The 14126-nt window shown below is 41.5% G+C and overlaps 1 protein-coding gene across 1 annotated transcript in view; it reads right to left on the bottom strand.

The window, feature by feature from the left end:
* gli2a (GLI family zinc finger 2a) overlaps window positions 1-14126 on the bottom strand; it is a 91634-nt gene that overhangs the window by 76274 nt on the left and 1234 nt on the right. The window lies entirely within an intron of this gene.

Raw genomic sequence — 14126 nt, 5'->3', positions numbered from 1 at the left:
AAAACGCCACCTTTGTGGGTCTTTATCATGTACAAGGTTTTTCAGAGAGCAGGCTCTTTCTGAAGGTGAACCCATTTTGGCTCAGATAAGACATCCCCATGAACATGCCCCTGCTCACAGCAACTGCCATTGCCTTTCAAGTAGCCTGCCCCTTAAAAATAACTGTGAATCCTCCCATTACCATCAGCGCCTGATTAAACATCTGGCATCACATTAATGGCTGTTTCCCTGCTTTTACAGCATACCAACCATTTGCTTTCTAGTTGCCTCAAAACCTTGTGCCAGCTCTTTGATGAAGCCAGAAATTCGGAATAAGCGTCAAGAAAGGTCATCAACTTAAAACAAAATGAAATAAGTCAGTTAAGAGGACATTTAATGGAAAAAAACAAGCAATTCAACTTTAAAGATCTGAGTCCATCTCTAAAAGTGGCCGCAATTTCACCCTGACCCATCCCCACCCCCACCCACCTCTTTCCATAATTATCAGGGGCTTTTACATTTGCCCCGTTTCACACTGCCTCCCAACAGACCAGACCTTGTTGCCCCCGATGACAGGGAAGCCCGTGTCTGACAGGCTGGTACAGGTGTCATGAGCCAAGTGGACAGATGGCAGGGGCCAAAGGCGAGCAAACAACAAGGGTCCACTTCTTTCCCCATCTTCTGGTTGGCTGGGTAGTCCATTGTGGCACGAAGAGGATAAGACACACTTCCTCCGAAAGCCCCCAACCCACCCTCTCCTTACCCCACTCCCCAATGCCATGTGACCACAGACTGGGGACTTCAGAGAGCAGGACAGGATTACTAACCTTTACAGAACACTCAGTCACCACAATCTCAAGAAATGAGGATTTCTTATAGTCCGCTTCAGACAAATAGATCTTCAATTTTATGCAGAGCAGTTTGAGATACCTTTCGAGTATTTTATGGGAGAACGTCCACATTAATTCCTCCACATACTTTCAAGAACTCCGTAGTGTCGCAGTGGAGGAATTCCCACCAAGGTGTTTGAGAGTGGATTAACGGTGTGCTGTGTTATTGTAAAACCGTGGACGACTGAGCAGAGCACTGTTGCACATTGTAAGACACCACTCCCTCCATGCTCCATCTTTAAAATCTTCTTCAGCGTAATATTGTGTTACAGCAGCTGGAAGGTGTTAATGACGTTCAATTTCAAAATATTATTTGACTTCACAGAGAGGGAGAGACAGTAAGTGTTAGGCCAGGAAAGACACCATATGGCAATGTATGTGTAAGACAGTAAGACAGACTGCATCTCAGTCTAATTTGAGATCGAGTGTAAGTCTGGAAAGGTTGTACTCACCTCCCACTTCCAAGAGGAAGCCTCTCTACACAATTGGATAGACCTAGTTCCAGATGATGTATGCAGAGCTATGGACACCGTGTCAACAAACGTGCTAAATCTCTGGGCTGTAATTTTCTCATGTCTGTAAACGGCTTTAAAAGTCTACGTCAATAAGTGATATAGCACATACCATTGAAAAACAGGCATACCAAGCATAAAAACAATCCCTCAGATTACTACTTTGAATGATTTATTTAGTTACTTCCATGCAAAGCTACTTTTTTCATGGGTGAGGCTATCCATAAGATTTACAGTGAGGCTGCTTTGTTCTGGTTCCTTCCTGCCACATAACCACGAAACTGGACGTCACTGAGAAACGTCTTCGCTTTTAGTAAATTATCTTACAAAACATTTGAGTGTGTGTGTGTGTGTGTGTGTGTGGGCGTGCTGTGTGTTTCCCACTGCTGGTTCAAGTGCTCTAGTACTTGAACACAGATGCCAAAAAAATACGTCTTGTTTTTAATAAACTCAAACAATTCTTCAGTGCTATTTTCAAACACAGTCTGCCCACAGTGGGAAGACTTTAAATACATTCTGGCTGAATGTGAAGTTACCATATATACTGATTCATAACCAAAAACAGGCAGTAGAAAACACTCTGTATCTATACTGTAGATACAGAGATTGTTCACCTCCGTTGTGTTCAACCAGTCCTGTCTCTGATGGACCGTCCAGACATGCCACTTAACCACATGAGGCACAGGAAACAGACTGAGGTAATGCGGAAAGTAACTGTTATGTTTTCTTTAGCCAAGGTCAGTCTTAAAATCATAAGAAGGTTGGATACCTCCATCTATTTCAAATGACTTGTTTCCGGAGTTTCTTTCAGGACAAATACATTTTAAGTATTTTTTTCCTTAATCAGATTTCCACTCATTTAAAGCGAGTTGTCTCTCGTCGGCCTTGTTCCTTTTCTTCCCTTTCAACTGCTCTTCCTCTCGCCGTTAATTCACTTTCCACCCCTCGGAGTCGCAGGACTTTTTTTTGTTATGAGACCTGCCGTGTGTTTTCCTTAGTGCCTCGTTCAGTTTCAAGTGTTCCTCTCCTCCACTACCGTTCAACAGCTCCCCTTTCACCAACACTGAAAGGAATGCAAACACACATCAAAAGAGGCCCTCTCATTTTGAAGATTTCCAGGCTTTGCTCTTCTTACTCTCTTCCTCCCTATCTTTCAGTCGATGCATTCCCTATGCTGGTAGGATCTTTATCCTGGCAGCGTCAAACACACACACACACACACACACACACACACACACAAATGGGTGCACACGTGCAATGGGACACCCACCAACTGCTGTCCCACACTCTGCTCACTTGGCAAACACAAGAGAGATGGATCGGTGAGGTCTTGATGCCCTCATGCCACCTGCAGACCGTTCTCCTCACATTACTGGTGGTGACATACATGCAGGTTCACATAACAACCAGCAAAAGCCAAAATATGGTTTAGTTTTACATACTTTTGTGTCTTCATCACGGGCATGTTAGTGACATGTCATTTTTGGGAACTGGAGAGGATCAGCTTCTGCATTTGAGACAGGACGTTTAAAAAGAAAGTTTCATGTACTCATACTTGTATTTCCCACAGTGGGACTACTAAGGGATGAGGTTCTTATTTTACCTAACTCTGAAACATTCCAAAAATTACATTCCATACATACATATATATATATATATGTATATATACATGTATACAGTGTATAATATTTGTTAAGATTTTAACAAAGGTGGTTGTTAATGATTGGCTAAATGTAACGATTGGCTAAATGAGACTACGGCGGTTGTAAGGGACACACAACATCATCACACTGAACTACTGAGCTACTACTACACTGAAAACGGATCTACTCTGTACTCGTCCCTACAGTCCTGTTCTATTTATACTTGCATGCTTCTTCCAGACAATAACTTTGTGAGAGGAAAACGTCTTAGTGTGGTGAAGCTGGAGTCAGCTGTGTAGTGATTTATTTCAATGTGAGATTTTGACTGAGGTCAGACTCTGCTGCTTGTATTGGCTTTAAAAATCATAAAATATATGTTATTTTGCAACATTCTATGTTAAAGTCATAGATCATATATAAGAGATATACTCTTAAATGGCTGCATGTTCTTAAATGACCATGGGCCTAATCATGGAGTAAACTGGAAGCTTTAAAACAGCGGTAGATGTTGTCACAATGGGTCCCCACTTGGTTATTACAATATGAGTAAGCTTGATGACATTTTATTTATCGCAAGTGATTGAGGTATTGTAGCTGCAGAAAAATCAAACCTCTGTTGTATGTAACTCTTTGGAAGTAAAGTCACACATGAGTCATGAGGCTGGAGAATGCAACACTCGACTGACAACGACTGACTAGTGTCTACTGACCCCTTCATGAAGCTGACCTAAATTCTTTGACACATGCACAGTCTCTGCTCTTAAACCATCCTCCAGTTGCACTCACATGCTTAACGTGATACACAAGGCGGAAGAATGCTAGAGCCGTCAGATCTAATTTACAGGTGGACAGGTGTAAAAGTCAGGGATGGTAGTGGTGGTGTTGGATTACACACAGGCGGTCTGTGACAGCTTCATGGGAAACCTCTAATTTTACTGACCCAACTTTCTCTCCATGCGAGGTCTCTCTTAGCTGACCAAATAGTTTTACTTTTTGATTTCCTCGTTTCTGGGCCAGAATGAAAGAAAATAAATACTTCAGGCCTCTTTGGTCACGGTGAGGCGAACGAAAACTCAAGCAGCTAGGGGTAAGAACACACTCGGTCTGCGCTCAAAAGTGGCGTGCCTAGAAGTTGGGCATGTCTTCCAACTGGAAAGTTGAGTTTCAATCTCCAGCTACTCTAGTCTAAATGCTGATGGGTCTCTGGGAAGTACACTTTATCCCAAATAAATATGTCTGGTAGATGGGTGATAGAAAAAGAGTGTGGCATGTGGATGTGCTGTATGACTCTGTGTGTGAATGGCAGAACAGAGTGGTCATCAAGACATGTACTAGAAACTGTAAATACAGACAAGATAAAAAAAAAAATCAATCTCTATAGTCATTACACCAAAACTGACTTATTATCAGTTATCCTTCTTTTAATTACAACACTTTACAATCTGAATAGCAAAATTTGAAAGATACTATCGCAAACACAATAAATATCAGACAAGGAATGTTTTTTGTTGACAGATGAAACAGTGCCATACTGACAGAGACCTCTGGCAGAAGACAAGTTTCAACGAGGACAGAACACATTCTCTGTGGGTGAATCACTTGTCTTTGGAGAAACATGTCCCGATTAGGATTTAAAGCTCAGGTGTGAAAGGTCGTGTAACAGACCGTGAGATCTCTGACAGCTGCAGATCAGCCATTAGTCTGATTCACAGGCAGAAGTGACCTCAGTACAGGCTGTCGGATTACAGGTCAGACAAACAGATAGGTGACTGGTGTAGCGGTTTGCTTGTATGATTGGCATCTACTTGATCAGTATCTACCTGACCAAAGTACAATGCAAATTGCAGGGCCTGAGCTGTTTCCACAAGCTTCCATTTTATGGGCTGTGTTTCCATCGTGGTACAGTTGGGTACGGGTTTGAAATGAATTGTTATAGTAACGATGCTATTAAACGTGACAACAAACAACATAGCAGGTTGTCTCAACAAGACGTCAAGCTTTGTATGAGCACAGACTGTAGGCGTTTGCCTTGCCTTCCAAGGGTTATTTACACTCATCGTAAGGGAGTGACGTTTTTCTCTTGCCCAATCAGCTGACTGTCGAACATACCATTTTACTCCAAAGAATGGACTGGTCGGAGCTGGTTATTTTGAACTATTCGTACTGGAAAAAAAAAAAAAGTTCCGTACTAAAACTGAACCGTTCCACGTGGTGGAAACACAGCTCCTGTTTGCTTTGAAGCTCTGCGCACAATCACACAGGCCTGCTCACAGCTGTGGGACCTGTCCAATTGTTCGTCCACACGGTCAAGCAGTCTTCCCTACCTGAAACATGATTCAATCATCTACATACATTTCGTCTATTCAGAAACAAAAACACTGGTTCATGGCTAGGGCTCAGTCCCAATCTTGGCACTTTTTGGCACTCCCATTCAATCAATCTCTGCCACATTTTCATTACCTGATGGGTAGCATGAACTTCAGCAGGTCCGGTTTCATGTTGCACAGAGGTCTTTGTACTGCTCTGCTACCAAAACAATGTACCATTGGGTACCGGTACCAAACAGTACACAACCCTCGTCATGGTAGATAAATATTAAGACACCTGATATGACTGTTGTGTTTTATTTGATGATACATCAGAGATAATGATTATCCTGTACATTGTGTTTTAATTAAGAAAACAACTTTCCCCCACGATATTTCAAACTTTTACATCCTGTAGGCAGCACATGAGGTCTCAAAACTCAAACCCAAACCATCCTGTGGAAAGCAGAATATAGGGAGTAATGAGCGGCTAACAAGTGATGTAATATAAAAGGCATCTAAAACAGCAGACAAAGGCCTTATGGATGAGTTCTTACCCCACCCCTAAATCTGACCTTTCCTGCTAGTGAATGCAATATCCTGTGGTTGAGCTTCTCATCTCCCTCAACCAACAGAAACCAGATGTGGAGCTCAAAGCCTACACATAGTCCTGAAGCAGAGTTATTCCCTCTGTCCATGAGCAGACCCGGACTCTGAGGCACAGAATCAATGTATAAATTGAAGAGTTCATGATTGGCATTGGGAAAAAAAAAAACAGGGGGACCAGAGATACTCAGGAATTTGGGTGTGTTGTTCTTATAGCAGCTGTCTCTGATGAGTGAAATGGGCGGAGTTACCCTTTAGTATGAAAACACATACTTTTGGATGTACAACAGGAAGGCCTAAAGGTTATCACAGGACCAATTGAAGGGCAAAGTGCTGAAACTGATGATTAATCAGTTAAGCTGCATTTCCACTGCAGGAAACTCGCAGTAACTATGTGCAATTTCACTGTTCGGACTGATCATTAATTCAACCTAAATAAAAAATGTGTACACCACAAAAAAATATTTTTTGGTGAGCATTACTTAAAAAAATCAAGGAACATTTGGAGAAAGGGTTAGCAGAAAATGGTGTAAAGCCACATACGACTAAGGTTTTAGCTCCAGAAATGATCTGTGTCCATACTACAGCTGAAAACGTATATGCATTCATGTCCTGGTGCAAACAGGAATCATATCCTGTTTGGTTTCAATTATTATTCAACCACAGAATTAACAGCGCTATTACCATTAGAGTGTCCAGAGAGCACTCGGTACAGTATGATGAAATTAACAGCCCCTGACTACTAGAGAAAGCTCTGACAGCTTTTAACTTAATTATGCCTCATTTAAAAAAAACTAAACAAAAAACAATACGTTAAAACTAAAGGTGTAGATGACAAAGGAAATTTTCATTCACAGCCATTTCATGGTCAATATCCACATACAGCAACTCAATGATTTACTTTGTAAAGTTTGAATCTCTGCACTGTTGCAGCGGCGCATAACTTGCATGTCAGCTGTCATTAGGCTGTTGTAGAAATCTTAAAAAAAGAAAAAGAAACATCTTCTAGGTTGCAAACAGACACCATTTGAACACTATTGCAATTGTTTTACATGACAAACAATTACAATTAGGTGGAATCACTACCTGTGTGATGTTTGTCATTTCAGACCTGTCACAGCCAAATGAAGCTGAGCATGTGAGGGAAGTGTGTGTGTGTGTGTGTGTGTGTTACAGTCACAGCTGTCACCTGTGCCACATTACATACTGCTGAGTCAGAAGGTTTCCTCTCTGAAAGCATTTGGCTGCGGTCATTCATCCTTCAAATGTGTTGTTAACACTCACTCGAAACTGCTTCAGCTGTCAATAACTCCGGCAACTACTTGTGTTTCACTGAGGTTCATTGTTGACGTGAATTCACTCCAGTGAAAGTGTTTATGGTGACTGATGGTCTATCTGTTTTGTGCATCGCTCGCTCACACAGCAAACTGCTGCTATGCCCAAATCGTGTGGCTTTTGAGGAAGAATTTCAAGGGGTGTCAGTGCGTGTGTGTGTGTATTGTAATTGTAACTACCACAAGGACATTACTGTGTTATCACTAATTGTAATGCACTTTCTTACTCTTCCTCATGTTTTACTATAAACGGAGGGAAATGACTTGTAGAAAAACTGTGACATAAGCCTGTTCAGACAAGTCAACGACTGTGAGTCAATGAGGGTTGGGAAGTCAACTTTCTGCTGCCTCAAAGCCACTCGCTGAGCAATTATAAATATCACCATACAGGTCTCATTTATGACCTGTCATTTTTTCAACGCCTGAAAACGTACATATAGGTCGTTTTCTGAAAACGTGACTGTGGGTCGCTTTTTTCAAACCCCTGAATGCGACGTAAAGGTAGTATTTTCCAACTCGAATATGCACAGATGTTACTGAGGGTAGGGTTAGGGCAAAAAAGACAGGTAGTAAAAATTAAAAAATATTAAAAAGGTGGTATAGTTAGGGACCGAACCAGCGCTCTCTCTACTGAGCCGACTGCCGGTGCCAACAACGGCGAAGCCACTAGATACAGCGTCTAAGATGGAAGTGGTTGCTGTTATGTATACAACCGCTAGGGGCGCATGTTTTGCAAATGTAAATATAGGTCGTAATTCCTGCATACGACCTATATGTACGTTTTATTGGAGGACAGTCTCGTATGGTAACAAGGAACCTGACTTGTACGTGTAAAGGGGTGTACACCAGTTCACATCGGAGTCTACACAGCTTTGTCCTCCAACAGGTTTCTAATTTCGCTACAAATATGACCAAACTTGACAGTGCAGAGTTCACACTGAGAGCAGCCTGGTGTTGCATGTGAAACAACTGCAAGCAAAGACGGCCTCTCACGTAACCGGCGCGGTTTTTCATCCCACTTTCTCTCTAATGAGCTGATTACAAAACATGAGCAAACCTCACGTTGGACTGGAGCCAGAGTGAGAGACACAGAACGAGAGAGAGAGAGAGAAGATGATGGCAGCTAAAGGAACACAAAGAGGGCGGAGGGAGAGGTTACAGAGCTGGTGGCTAAAGACAACCACATGTCTTTATATCCAAGCTCAACTCTTACTCTCTGTGTCTGTTGTCTCTGTCTTCTATCTGAGCGGAGACTGTGGTCTGGCACTGAGTCAGCACCATTTGGTATCTAATATCTCCCATCATATGGAAATGCAAAAAAAAGGGAGCCCGACCACTATACCCTCGAGGCTGCGTTGACTCTGTAGCTATGGGAGGGCCTAGTGTAAATCATAACTTACAAACTCTTTGCCCTCTCCCCTGCCAACATAAAACCAGGAGTTTGCAGCACAACACATCCCACTGCTCCTCCTCCTTTCTTTCTCTGCACGCCGGGTCTATTTTGTTGTCAGTGGCCCCCAATCTCTGCCTCTGCATCAGATTAAGGCCTCGGGGCAAACATCACAGACAATACGCCATTGTCTGCGCGTCTGTGTCAGTCTAACTCAGTGGCTCCCAGTCACACAGAAACGCCTGTTGGCTGTTTGAAGAGGAAGTGATAATGATACAGTGGAGGGGAATCATGATCTTTTCCCCTCCTACATTTTAATACCAGCAACATCTTATCATCTTTTTACATCCACCAGCAAGAAGTGAATTAAACCACAGGAGGGCGTGAGGGAAGCAAACAGGAGCCAGCTCATACTACACATCACACTGGTCTCTCTCTCTCTACATTTGGCAATTATTTTAAATAACAACAGTGTCCTTCCTTATTGCAATCAACTGCAATTATGTCAAGATTGCATCTTCTAGCCAAATAATGTTTAGTCCTGACAGTATTTGTCACCTGAGTTTCAGTCACACAGTTCAACAAACAGAGGGAAAGAATGTTTTAAATTGCCCAATGCCAATTATTATTGCAGCATTGGCTGGTTTTACTCTCAGAAACTTGATAAATGTGGCTAAATCCAATAATGCGTTTATCTTTAAATGCCAAATACCTGTTTTTGCAGACATACAATGCAGCAAAGAGAGATAGAGCACACGTGTTATTTGGTTGTGCCAAATGTTTATTTAAGTCATTTTGTGGATCACTTCTTATCAAACAAATGCCACAGTTTATCAGATGGGAGGGAAAAAGTTAAATCGGCCCAAAACAATTGTTATTATTTATTGGCTGTGCTGATATTAAAAGATCGACATCAGCCACATAAATGCAATCTACCTCTAGACTAAGGGCCCATATACACAAGAATTGGATGAGTGTGCCATCTCCTGCCTGCTCCACCCAGGCATCACTCCCTCACCTGGACATTGTCCTGCTGTCGTGAACATGTCTGACTCTGACAACCACCTACTGTGTTCATTATACATGGATGGCAAACCCCAGAGAACGTCCAGACTTGATGTTTGAATGTGCAATGCATTGACAAGCTTCTCTAATCTCATCTTTTAGGAGTTTGCATGTAGAGATTTGATGTGATGGCTCTTTGCTTTATATTCCTTCAGCAGCGGTGCAACACTAATGCCGGATTATTGAAAGACATTGATAAAATTTCACACTAATATCATTAATATCAATGTGTCATTAATGATTATCACTCATCACTTGCACAGGTGAGCACCTAAACCTGCAAATTAAGATACAAAAGACAGAAAAAAATAACCATCTCCGATGTTTCATCTAAAACTGTATGACGTGAGTAGGTTAAACGAGACCAAACTGGGTGTCGACGCAGTTGCAACAAAAAAAGCAGTCACTTTCCATTGTCCCGAGAGTTTATCTTGTGTTGAGGTAATGAAATCAGTCTCACCATCCCCCCTTCCCACAAGTAAGTGACCTCCTGTGACCTGGCAGGCCCCCAAGACCAGGTCTACAACCACCATTGTTCTCTTGTAGGCTGATAGACAATGATGATGTTCCTGCTGAGATGCTTTTGGGAAACTCGGTTTCCTATGACTCAGTTAAGGAGTGTGAGAAGAGCTCGGCGAGGGAATGAATGATGGGAAGATCTTTCCACTGTGCTAGTGATGACACACCATACACTGTGCACATGACTTTGAGGAGATAACATCTGCGGAATTACAACAAAGATCCACAGGAAGAAGGTTGTTAAGATTAAACATGGAAATTATAGTTTTTTAACAGAGTTAACAGTTTCTATCCTGCTTTAGATGAACGTGTGTTCGTATGGTGGCAGCCACATTACAAACACTGTGTCTTTCTTTCACACTTGTTTCACAATAAATCAGTCGTACACATAGTACTGTTTAATAGTGATATTTATCCACCGGTAATGCTATCAACGGCGAGCCAGGGATTTGTTTGCCTTTTCAACTGGGACGCAGAATAAATCAGTCGGTGACGTCACTCCCAGTTCCGACCTGCGATGTAAATGGAACACAGTAGAAGTGCTCCCAGACTGATGAGGTCAATCAGCCAGTAATGATCTTGACGCTTATTTCACCGTACAGGCTCGTTCAAGGCACCTCAACCTCCCCTCTGTTTTCCAGCCGCATGTGTGTGTTTTTGGAGGTTGCGCGACGTGGAGGACGTTGAGACAATCCGCCCTGACCTAAGTTTTTGTGCTGCTGGGGTTCGAGTGTCCACTCGTAGCTGCTCTGGTGTAAAGATAAGAGAAGCGCGGTGTGTGAAGGCGAAACAAGGCCCCCGAACTTCACCCATGCGTACTTGTCCGAGGTGACGCGAGACTATTTAACCTCACGCACTTGAGAGAATGGAGAATGAACGGGACCGAGTGAAACAACAGGCAGCAAATGTCCTCTGGTGTCCTCGTCCAATGAAGGGCTCTACAGACGAATGAAAGCAACCACCGCTCTCTCACTCTCTCGTTCTTCCACTTCTCCAGCCCCCTTAAGTGTGCACTGTAAGTGATAATGGTGGCAGCACTCAGCACGTGGCTGAGGACCCACACGCCTGACAGGAAGAGTTCCACCTGAATCACTGAGGCTTGAAATCACTTTTGGTCATTTATATATTTCTATCTATTCTATATTTTCGATTGCAAAACGCAAACATCTGCTTTTAAGTGATTGTAATTTGGATACATCTGAGTAAACAACTGTGGTCAGAGGTGACAGAAGGATAATCAACATTTATGATCGATTTGTCAGCCTCAGAATTATGAATAGTCAATAGACAATTGTGTAAATATATTGCAATTACTTAGTAGGAGACTCTTAGTTTTACTATGACTCGGAGTCATGACACACATCCTCTGTGATCTCTATGAGCGATACATTAAAGATCTGCATGCATTTGGGTTTTTCTTACAAATGACGCCTGTCAAGTTTGAGAGTTTGATATTTGCAGATATTGATGCTAAAAAATTTGTTTACAAAATTTAAAAAATAAATAAAAATTAACAGACTGGTATTTACTGGTCCACCGTTTCATTTCAACCTATGGAAATTTGTAATATTTGATATTTTTGTATTTGTTTTAATACTATAAATATCATTCAAATATGGATTAGGGGTGGGGGATATGGCTATAAATTTCTCTTCCTTCATAAAAAACAACTACAAATAACAAGGGCTGCAACTATTATTCGATTAAAATATTATTAAATTACTAATTAACTAACTAATGGATTCATTGATAATTGATTTGAGTGTTTTCTTTCAAAAGCTAAAACAAGCATTCTGATTTTTCCACTTATGAAATGTGAATATTTTCTAGTTCCTTTGCTCCATATAACAAATAAGTCATTACAACTGAATAATTGTGGTTTGTGGACAAAGCTCTGATCATTTTTTTACACACCAAACAAAGTACATGATTAATGGAGAAAAAAAGCGACAGATTAAGTGTTTATGAAAATAATGCAAATAATGAAGAAATAGTCAAAACAAATTTAGCTTATTTTTTTAATTCTGTTTTCTATATACACTATATTTACAGAGGCCTCCTCCTGTCTAATTAATATTTACTAGATGTTTAAGATCCAGACATGTGATGACAAACATCCTTCATCTGGTCAATGGTTTTGGCAGCATAATAAAAAAGTTAGTTACTGTATCAGCATAGTTCTGCATCAGTACTGACAATTTGCATCAAGAACACATGGATTTATTGTAAACTTTTAAACTACAGTATGATGAGCAGCAGGTCAGAGGTTTACTGAGCAGTAGCCACTAAAATCCACTGCAAAACATTTGATTTAGCTGAATCACTGAGGCCCCGCGCCTCCGTCCACCACGCCACGCTGAACACATCACCATCCTGAGCTGACAGGCTGCTGAATGGCTCCACTGCTGCAGTACAGCGTCTCAGTGCAATGAGGGGTTGAGCTGGTCTTACAGGCATTTTTCTCTTCTTCTCTAACCTTTGAGTTTACTCAGCAGGAGTGGGTGGTTGTGGTGGTGGTGGTGGGTAAGAGAAAGAGGGGTGGCTGAGTGGTGGGGTGCTCCTCCCCCCTCCTTAGAGTCACTCAGACTTCACCCCTCTCCTCCGACCCTCCTCTCTGTCCCTGTACGCTAGACTTCATCGGTATTCCTCCCTAAAAGGAGGAAAAAAAACAAAAAAACACCTACTCCTCCTCTTCTTAAACCCCTCTAACACACACATGCAAACCAGTCACTCCCTTTCCAGTATATGATTCATTACATTTTCTGCAGATTTCCAGCAAAGAGACTTCACAAGATCAATACAACTGGGGGTGTGCATGTGCAAAGAGGTGATACATAGAAGAGCATGCAGGGGCCGGGGCTGCAAGATGAAAGTGACATGGTCACTATGGCTCTCAGCAGAGCCCCTGAACTGAGGCTGAATGAGCTGAATAGGCACATCCATTCTTTAGTCCTTTCAGCCGCCGTAGGCTCCAACTGTTGGAACTGTTCATTCCTCACAATGGCCAAACGCACTAAAACTTTTTCTCCGTCTTTTTTTCTCATGCAAATCACCTCAGCGCTGCCTGGGTTTGTCATCATGTTAAGTGGAGAACGTGCATGTATCCTGACACTACACGCAAATGAGAACTGTTGCGTCACATACAACGTTACACGTTCATTCTTTTATTGAACCTCCAATAAATGACTCTAAAATCTGCTCCTTTTCATCTTAAACACCACCAGGTCATCAGACTAATTTACTTTCTTACACACAAATAAACCCACTTTTTTATATATATATATATATATATATATATATATATATATATACATATATATATATATATATATATATATATATTTATTTATTTTTTATTTTACTAATAAAAATGGCAAAAAACAAGTAAGACACACGTGGGGCTTGTCCTGCGTCCACACATGAGTTTGGAGATCATTAGCAGCACTTGTTAGATGAGGCTAAAAGCCAACAGCAAATATATCTGGTTAAGAGGCTCACAAAGGCGTCAAGTGTTTGTTGACCGCTCAGCCTGAAGAGCAAATAGTAAACTTTGAATCTTTCATCAATATGTACACATTTCCATAGCAGCAGCAGCAGCAGCAGGGATGAGTCTGTGTTGCGTCTCTAGTTTCTACCACAAGTTCCTTTTTCTGCTTTGTAGAATTAAAAGATTAACAATTTCAAGTGCTTGGAAAGTGTGAGTGAGAGTGACCAGCATAAGTGCAGGAGTGAGCTGAGACTATCAATCAACAACGAAATGCATTGCTAATTATTTTGACAATAGATTAACCGGCTCAAGAGTATTTTTAAGAAGAATTAAGAACAATTCTTAAATGTGAATATCTTTGATGTGTGGACAAGAAAAATGACATTTGATCATGA

Source organism: Solea senegalensis, linkage group LG2 (genome assembly GCF_019176455.1).
Source record: "Solea senegalensis isolate Sse05_10M linkage group LG2, IFAPA_SoseM_1, whole genome shotgun sequence".
NCBI lineage: Eukaryota > Metazoa > Chordata > Actinopteri > Pleuronectiformes > Soleidae > Solea > Solea senegalensis.
Note: the sequence above shows the minus strand (reverse complement) of the source record. Positions and strands in the feature narration are given on the sequence as shown.